Genomic DNA, 9,638 nt, shown 5'->3' on the forward strand with positions numbered 1-9,638 from the left:
GAGAGAGAGAGAGAGAGAGAGAGAGAGAGAGAGAGAGAGAGAGAGAGACACTGTATGTTAGATGCAGACAAAATGGTAAAGTAAGGTATTAAAATCTTGCATGCAAAAAAAGATATGCACACTAATAAATACTATATTACAAAATGTTAAAACATCCATAAACTCCTTGCACATCATACTGAGCTCACACTCCTCTTATTCCCTCAGATGCTACCAACAACTTTATTTAAACACAAATAGATAGATAGATAGATAAATGGATAAAGACAGAAAATAGATAGTCACATACACACTTTTATTCCCTCCATAGATAGATGGATAAAGACAGAAATAGATAGTCACATACACACTCTTATTCCCTCCAAGACACAACAGTGACTTGATTTCAACAGATAGACAAAGACACACACACACACACACACACATCAGGCTCGGGTCTGAGTACATGTACTCAACCAGATTCCAAATGTAGTGCAGTGGTAGATGTATAGGTAGAGGTAAGATCAGGGTGACACAAGCCTGTCCCTGGGGAAGCCAGGTGGTCTGGATTGGTACCAGTGAAGTCATATGAGTTACAGCCACTGCAGTTCCCACTCCTGCTGCTAATCTGTCAGCACCTTCGTGTAAATATGTGGAGTGAGAAACAGCTGTCAAATGCCATCTGGACTGACAGGCTGCTTCACTGAGAGGCACACAGCAATCCATCCCCATCAAGTATCAAGCGACATTCACCCCAAACTCTCCACATTCACACAGATAGACAGACATAATACACACAGAAATAAATTAATAGATACACATACACATACAGAATTGGTTACCAGGAGAGACAAAGTGGAAATGCCAGCCAGCAGGTACAAACAGGACTCCTGAGCAGCAAGTTGGTATCTAACACTGACCTCACTGATGATGACATCTACAGGAATTGTTGACAAGTTGTTCTTGGGTAAATAGATCCTGGAGGAAATACACAGAAAAGATCCATTATTGCAGGGACAAACAAAGGCTGGATATTGAGGAGATACAACAAAGAGTTAAGGAAAGGGAGGTTTTTCACTGAAGGATCAAAGAAAAGCTGGATATTTGGAAGGGCAACAGGAAAGTTGAGAAGAGGGAAATGTTGGATATGATACAAAAAATGCATGTGTTTTCTGTCTGTGCATAAAACACACACACACACCTCTCTCTCTCTCTCTCTCTCTCTCTCTCTCTCTCTCTCTCTCTCTCTCTCTCTCTCACTCACCTCTTAAAGATCTGGGCCTTCTCCTTGGGCATGCACTCACATCCCTTCCCAGTATCTCAATCAATATCTTTTGATCCTGAGAAGAAACAAGAGAACTATGTGGAATGAAAGAGACAAAATATACACAAGAAAACAACAAAACACACAGTCACTGGACTAACCATCTCAGTGACCTTTAGAAATACTGGAATTTTCAAGGGTACTTCATGATTCTGGTGATAGTTTAACAAGTATTCTGCATCACCAGAAGAAAGAAACACCTATGAGAACCTGACTCAATTATCATGAAAACAGTCCTTATGAAAGTTGATGGGATTTTCAAGGACATTTTTTTTCATGATTCAGGATATAGTTAATAGTATTCTGCATCATCAATCAACCAATCATAAAAACTAGACTCCTCTTTGAAAACAGTTCCCCATAACCACCTCAGGCATTTCACAATATGGGGATAAAAGTTAAGGTTCCCCGCAATTCTTACCACAAACCAGACTCCTCATTGAAAACAATTCCCATAACACCTCAGGCATTTCACAATATGGGGATAAAAGTTAAGGTTCCCAGTGTGTCTTACCACAAACCAGACTCTTCCTCTTTGAAAACAGTTCCCATAAGACCCAAGGCATGAGAGTTAAGGTTCCCTGTGTGTCTCACCACAAAAACTGCTCCATCCAGGAGAGGAGCCACCAGCACCCACAAACTTGAGGGAGAGGAAGAAGGGGTGAGTGGCATGGAGGATCTCTGGGTATTTGAGAGAGAGAGATGAGAGAGAGAGAGAGAGAGAGAGAGAGAGAGAGAGAGAGAGAGAGAGAGAGAGAGAGAGAGAGAGAGAGAGAGAGAGAGAGAGAGAGAGAGAGAGAGAGAGAGAGAGAGAGAGAGAGAGAGAGAGAGAGAGAGAGAGAGAGAGAGAGGAAAAAAATAAAATAAAATAAAATAAAATAAAATAAAATAAAATAAAATAAAATAAAACAAAATAAAATAAAATAAATAAATAAAAATAACTGAGGTGCCAGGCTCTACAAGACAGAGCCAAAAGAATTACCCTAAATTTAAGAAGTGTCTTGTATAAGGAAGTACAGACACAGGCAGGGAGCTCCAGAGTTTACCAGACTGACACCGATACTCAAGAAGACTCCACGTACCAGCTAGCGGAGACGACAGCAACCTTGGCTATGAGTTGCTGCCTCACGTCTGGCACCTCAAATATGACATTCTCAAAGGTGAGCATTGACACGGCCTCATCTGGTACATACAGCCTGACACAGGGTCTGTTGTCAGTATTTGTGTTGGGAAGATATGGGTGGTGGTATTTTAATTTATTTATTTTTTTCATGCAGGAGGGACACTGGCCAAGGGCAACAACTCTCCCCCTCCAACCACCAAAAAATAGAAAGACCCCATTGAGATGCCAGTCCCAGAAAAGGCTCCAAAGCAGCAATCAAAAAGTGAAGGATAAGTGTCTTGAAACCTCCCTCTTGAAGGAATTCAAATCATAGGAAGGTGGAAAGACAGAAGCAGGCAGGGAGTTCCAGAGTTTACCAGAGAAAGGAATGAATGATTGAGAATACTGGTTAACTCTTGCATTAGAGAGGTGAACATAATAGGGATGAGAGAAAGAAGAAAGTCCTTGTGCAGCGAGGCCGCGGGAGGAGGGGAGGCATGCAGTTAGCAAGATTAGAAGAGCAGTTAGCATGAAAACAGCAGTAGATGATAGCAAGAGATCCAACATTGCAGTGATGAGAAACTGGCTGAAGACAGTAAGTTAGAGGAGAGGAGCTGATGAGACAAAAAGCTTTTGATTCCACCCTGTCTAGATGAGCAGTACAAGTGGAACCCCCCACAGACATGTGAAGCATACATGGACAGATATGGCCCCTGTAAAGAGTTAGCAGTTAGGGGGGGAGATGAGAAAAACTGGTGGAGACATCTCAGAACATCTAATTTCATAAGAGCTGTTTTAGCTAGAGATGAGATGTGAAGTTTCCAGTTTAGATTATAAGAAAATGACAGACTGAGGATGTTCAGTGTAGAAAGGGGGACAGTTAAGTGTCACTGATGAAGATGGGATAGGTATCTGGAAGGTTGTGTCAAGTTAACAGATGGAGGAATTGAGTTTTTGATGAACTGAATAATACTAAGTTTGCTCTCCCCCAATCGGAAATTTTAGAGAGATCAGAAGTCAGGTCTTCTGTGGGTTCCCTGCATGAACTCTTTACTTCCTGAAGGTTTAGACTTCTACAAAAAGATGTAGAAGTGCACAGTGGTATCATCAGCGTAGGAGTGGATAAGACAAGAAGTTTGGTTTAGGTCATTGGAGAATAATAAGAAGAGCAGTGGTGGCTCGTGACTGTTACTGATTGGGGGGCTGTCTCACATTCAAATAAAATCTTAAATGCTTTTATTGTTATTGTTTAACATACAATTGATTGATAGATTATAAAGATAGATAGATAATTATTTCATTCTTTAGGTCTTATCCTAACAGTAAATGCTTGACTTCCTTAGTGCTGGCTTAGGCTATTGAAAAGGAAGTCCATTCTCCTGTTCCTGTTTTGTGCAAACAGATCAATAACTTTTTCATTTAAACCTGGCATATTATTCATAGAAATCTTCTCTATTGAAATCATGGCAAGTGCGAGTTCTTTCAATGCAGAAACCATCTTTGCTTCTTGCGCCATTTTGCAAAATACAGCTAGGCCTACATGGGAAAAGAAAAAAAACTATTTTATATGATGTTTCTGTGATTTTACACCATCTATGATAATCAAGATTGAGCACAAGCCATCACTGATTAATAATATTTTAAAATCATCCCTGACAAATTGAAAAACACGATTGAAAATAAGACCGACGCAAGAACACTCACAGTGTGTGAGTGTGGACGCAGTCCACACTCGCCATTCCACCCGGGAAGGCTCCCCCATTTCTCCCCGCTTTCGTATCATTAAATAGTAAATAATTTCCGTACTTCCTCATTGTTTTGCAGTATTTTTTTTTTCATATAAACATGTGAGAATTGGTGTTTTCATGTGAATGATAGTCAAACATAAATAAATTAACATTATTTTCGTGAATCCTAGAAATCCACTGGAGGGGATGCAGTCTCGCAGTCCCTATTGATGAGCCGCCACTGAAGAAGAGAGTGGGTAACAGGACAGAACCCTGAGGAACACCACTGTTAATAGATTTAAGGGAAGAACAGTGACCATCTACCAAAGCAGCAATAGAATGGTCAGAATGGAAACTTGAGATGAAGTTACAGAGAGAAGGATAGAAGCTGTAGGAGGGGATAATTTGGAAATCAAAGCTTTGTGCCAAACTCTATTAAAAGCTTTTGATATGTCCAAGGCAACAACAAAAGTCTCTCCAAAATCTTTAAAAGAGGATGACCAAAACTCAGTAAGGAAAGCCAGAAGATCACCAGGAGAGTGGCCTTGATGGAACCCATACTGGCGATCAGATAGAAGGTTGTCAAGTGAAAGATATTTAAAAATCTTCCTGTTGAGGATTGATTCAAAAACTTTAAATAGGCAGGAAATTAAAGCAATAGGATGGTAGTTTGAGGGATTTGAAGTCACCCTTTTTAGGAACAGGCTGAATGTAGGCAAACTTCCAGCAAGAAGGAAAGGTAGATGTTGACAGACAGAAATGAAAGAGTTTGACTAAGCAAGGTGCAAGCACAGAGGCACAGTTTCGGAGAACAATATGAGGGACCCCATCAGGTCCATAAGCCTTCTGAGGGTTTAGGCCAGCAAGGGCATGGAAAACATCATTGTGAAGAATTTTAATAAGTAGCATGAAGTAGTCAGAGAGTGGAGGAGAGGGAGGAACAAGCCATGAATCATCCAAGGCAGAGTTTTAAGCAAAGGTTTGAGTGAAGAGTTCAGGTTTAGAGATAGATGTGATAGCAGTGGTGCCATCTGGTTGATATAAAGGAGGAAAAGAAGGAGAGGCAAAGTTATTGAAGATGTTTTTGGCTAGGTGCCAGAAGTCACAAGGGGAGTTAGATCTTGAAAGATTTTGACACTTTCTATTAATGAAGTAGTTTTTGGCTAGTTGAAGAACAGACTTAGCATGGTTCCGGGCAGAAATATAATGTGAATGAGATTCTGGTGATGGAAGGCTCAAGTACCTTTTGTAGGCTACCTCTCTATCATGTATAGCACAAGAACAAGCTGTGTTAAACCAAGGTTTGGAAGGTAAAGAGTGAGGAATGTACATCTCCATGCCAGACACTATTACCTCTGTTATGTACTCTGCACACAGAGACAGGTCTCTGACACGGAAGCAGTAGTCATTCCAAGGAAAATCAGCAAAATACCTCCTCAGGTCCCTGTAGCTAGCTGAGACAAAATGCTAGAGGCACTTCTACTTATGGGGATGCTGAGGAGGGATTGGAGTGATAGGACAAGATACAGATATGAGATTGTGATTGGAGGAGCCCAACAGAGAAGAGAGGGTGACAGCATAATCAGAAGGTTTAGAGATTAGGAAAAGGTTAATAATGTTGGGCGTATCTCCAAAACAGTTAGGATTATGAGTAGAATGTTGCACCAATTGCTCTAGGTCCTGGAGGATACCAAAGTTGAAGGTTAGTTCACCAGGATGGTCAGTGAAGGGAGATGAAAAGGAAAGCCAAAGCTGGTGGTGAACATTGAAATCTCCAAGAATGGAGACCTCCACAAAAGGGAAGAGTCAGAATGTGCTCCACTTTGAAAGTAGTCAAAGAATTTCTTATAATCAGAGGAGTTAAGTGAGAGCTATACAGCACAAATACATTTAGTTTGAGAGTGACTCTGTAGTCGTAGCCAGATGGTGGAAAACTTGGAAGATTCAAGAGCATGGGCAAGAGAGCAGGTTAAGTTGTTGCACACATAAATGCAACATCCAGCTTTGGATTGAAAATGAGGATAGAGAAAGTAGGAGAGAACAGAAATGGGGCTAATGTCAGTTACCTTAGACACCTGTGTTTCAGTGAGGAAAAGAAAATGAGGTTTAGTAGAGGAGAGATGGTGTTTTACAGACTGAAAATTAAATCCAAGACTGCGAATGTTGCAGGAGTTAATGAAGAAAAAGTTGAGGGAGGTGTCAAGACACTTATGGTCGATACCAGAAGAGCAGTCTGATCTGGGGACATTTGTGGTCCCCTCCCCCGATGGTGACTCTGAGGCTGGTGTAGGAGTCGCCATGACAATTGAGTGAAGAGTGTGTGTGTAATTAGGTGCTTGTAGTTTTGTATGAAGGAAGAAAGTTGTTTTTAGAGGGCAGGCTGTGACTGCTCCCTTGTGTTGTGAGACACTAAGGGAAACATTCAGTGAGGTCACAGCTGCATTTAATGATAAGTTCACAGCACCCCATCATCCAGTGCTTTAGACCTCACTGGGAGTAATTATCATTTTGGCAGGTGCCTGCTGCCTCCTCCTTGTAACATTCTCTTCTGTTTCTTACTTGGCATACCTCTGGATAACCTCAAAGTGTCCCTCAGCAGTCTTTGCCAGCAGTTTGCCCACAAATGTCTGGCCTGAGGAGGAGAGAGAAGAGGCTCAGGAAAAAAATACAGTACAGATGCAATTTCTCTCAACTTCTGTGCTTTCTTATGGAAGGATAACAGAGAAGGTATGATTTTACTCCATTCATCTATCTACTTATCTATATACCAGGCCACCAATCCCAGACAAAGCACCACTCACTCACACACACATCACTCACACTCTTAGGCCCATTGGTCTCTGGTGGGAAGGAACAGTGTTGTGGACCTCCCTACAGCACCCTAGTAACTGTACTTACAAGACTCTGCTATGGTTATGGTCTTCACAGAAGATAGTAACACAATTCCTCTCATAAATTTTATGAGTCGTGTGGATGGTCTGGCACCAGCGTGGCAGTACATACATGCCCTGGCCTCACCTTAGGCCAACTAAGTACTGACTCATTATCCAGTAATTACTATCCCACTCCCTCCCCTCCCACCACTTAGGGGTAACATGCCACACATCTGAAAAAAAGTCTCCAAAAATCATGCACACACAAAAAAAACAGATACAGTATATGAAAAACAGCAAAACATAAGGAGTACCACAAGGTGTAATCTAAAGCCTGAGTGTAAACAAGCTATGTCTCAAACACACAGCTCAAACTTTGGCAGATTATTGCCAAAGTGCTGGATGATTTTTCAGTGTGCACAGACCAATGTTGCTTTTTGCACACATTTTCATTAAAAAAAAGTTAATTACAGTCCCTTAATTAACTTAGTAATTTCACCTTGAAAGCCTCACCATCAAACATTAAGCCAGAATTTTTGTAAACAAACTGAATGAATGTATCATGATAACAGAAATAATATTGTTTTATTACTTCATGCATGTATGCAAAAAATAAACTTGACTCGATTATTCCTGTCTACCCCACCTTTAAAGTCTTGCCATCCAAGCACTGGGCCAGAGTCCTTGTCAACAAACTGAATGCCTCTTGATAACAGAATTAATATTGTTTTATTACGCTATCCAAAAAAAATTTAACTTGATTTTGTCATCTCCTCACCTTCAATGACTTGCCATCAAACTACAATCCAGAATCTTTGTCAACAAACTGAACAATAACAGAAATTATATTGTTTTATTACTCTAAAAAAAAAAAAAAAAAAAATCATTCCTGTCTGTCTCCTCACTTCCTCACATCATGTTAACAAAGATTATATCATTTTATTACTCTTTATATGCAACATTTAAGTCAATCATGCCTGTCTGTCTCCTCACCTTGAAAGCCAGGCCATTAAGCACCAAGCCAGAGCCCTTGTCAACAAAGTGAACAGTGATGGCGGTGGGCTGTCTGGCCTGCACTATGCTGGGCTGCTGCAGGACCATTGCTGCACTCGTCTGTGTCAAGCTGAGGGGAGGCCAAAAGAAGACCAACTATTACATCACTTATGCACTGAGGGGAGACCAAAAGAAGACCAGTTATTAGATTACTTATGTGCTGAGGAGAGACCAAAAGAAGACCAACTATTAGATCACTTATGTGACTCCAATAGTAATTGTATCTTGGTAAAGCTGAGATCCTTTTCTCTCCTTTTTTGGCACGTCAGACTTGTATTTCCCTCAGTATCCTGTCAGGCTAATCCCTAGAGACACCATTAATGTACCCTGATTAAGTTAAATTTAAAAGAGATAGGAAGGAATTGGTTTTTAAATAGTGGTGGATGAATGGAATGGACTCAGAGAGAGAGAGAGAGAGAGAGAGAGAGAGAGAGAGAGAGAGAGAGAGAGAGAGAGAGAGAGAGAGAGAGAGAGAGAGAGAGAGAGAGAGAGAGAGAGAGAGAGAGAGAGAGAGAGAGAGAGAGAGAGAGAGAGAGAGAGAGAGAGAGAGAGAGAGAGAGAGAGAGAGAGAGAGAGAGAGAGAGAGAGAGAAATTATTGGTGCATCTTTGAGTCCTTTCATGGGAACCCAAAAGGCCTGAAGGTTTACTAAACACACACACACACACACACACACACACACACACACACACACACACACACACACACACACACACACACACACACACGCTAAAAATCCAGCCCTCTACGTCGCTGAGAGCTGCCCTAGTAGAAATACAGAGTCTGAGAGTTCACACTGGCTCTACTTGTTGCTGTCCCATCTCCAAAAGTGTTTTGCAGGAAGCAGTTAAATTGTTATAATGAGCAGTGAAGAGGGGACTTCTTCGGTCCCCACTATCATGTTTACCCCAACGGGGATCGTCCTGAAGGGAAGACAGAGAGACTTCTCAGGATTTGGGAAAGAGAACTGAAGGGTCGGGAAAGCAATGATGAGAAGGAAAATTATCACAGTGGAAACTGAAATGAAGGAAATGAAGGATAGACTTGAGAAGATGGAAAAGATGGTTGAGACTTTGATCACCAAGAAGGGGGGTGTGGAAAGGTGCATACGACGATCTACATAAAAAAACAAACGTTATATGAAAAAAAAGCAATGGAATATGAAGGGAAAGTGGAAGAGTTAAACGTAAAACAAGAAAATTGGAAGAAAGAACAAGAGGAAGAAAAGACTGATTTTAGGGAAATTGTGGAGGAACAAACAAAGGCAAAACAACACAAAGCTAACAGAAAAAGTTGTTCAAGTTATAAAACAGAAAGAAAACTTGGTGAGAGAAACTGAGGATAAGAAAAAAAACTTGTGGTATTCGGTCTGAAGGAAGAGTATACACCTCAGTGGACTGAAAGAGAAAAGAAGGAAAAGATATGTGTGGAAAAATTAGTGGGGACATTACAAGAAGAAAAAGAGCTCACTGGAGAGATCGAAGAAATTAAAAGAGGAGAAACCGGACATCATGGGAATTGTTGAAATTAAATTGGCAAGTGAAGGGATATATCAAATATTGGTGAAGGAAAATATAACCT

Source organism: Scylla paramamosain, unplaced genomic scaffold (genome assembly GCF_035594125.1).
Source record: "Scylla paramamosain isolate STU-SP2022 unplaced genomic scaffold, ASM3559412v1 Contig91, whole genome shotgun sequence".
NCBI classification, from domain to species: domain Eukaryota; kingdom Metazoa; phylum Arthropoda; class Malacostraca; order Decapoda; family Portunidae; genus Scylla; species Scylla paramamosain.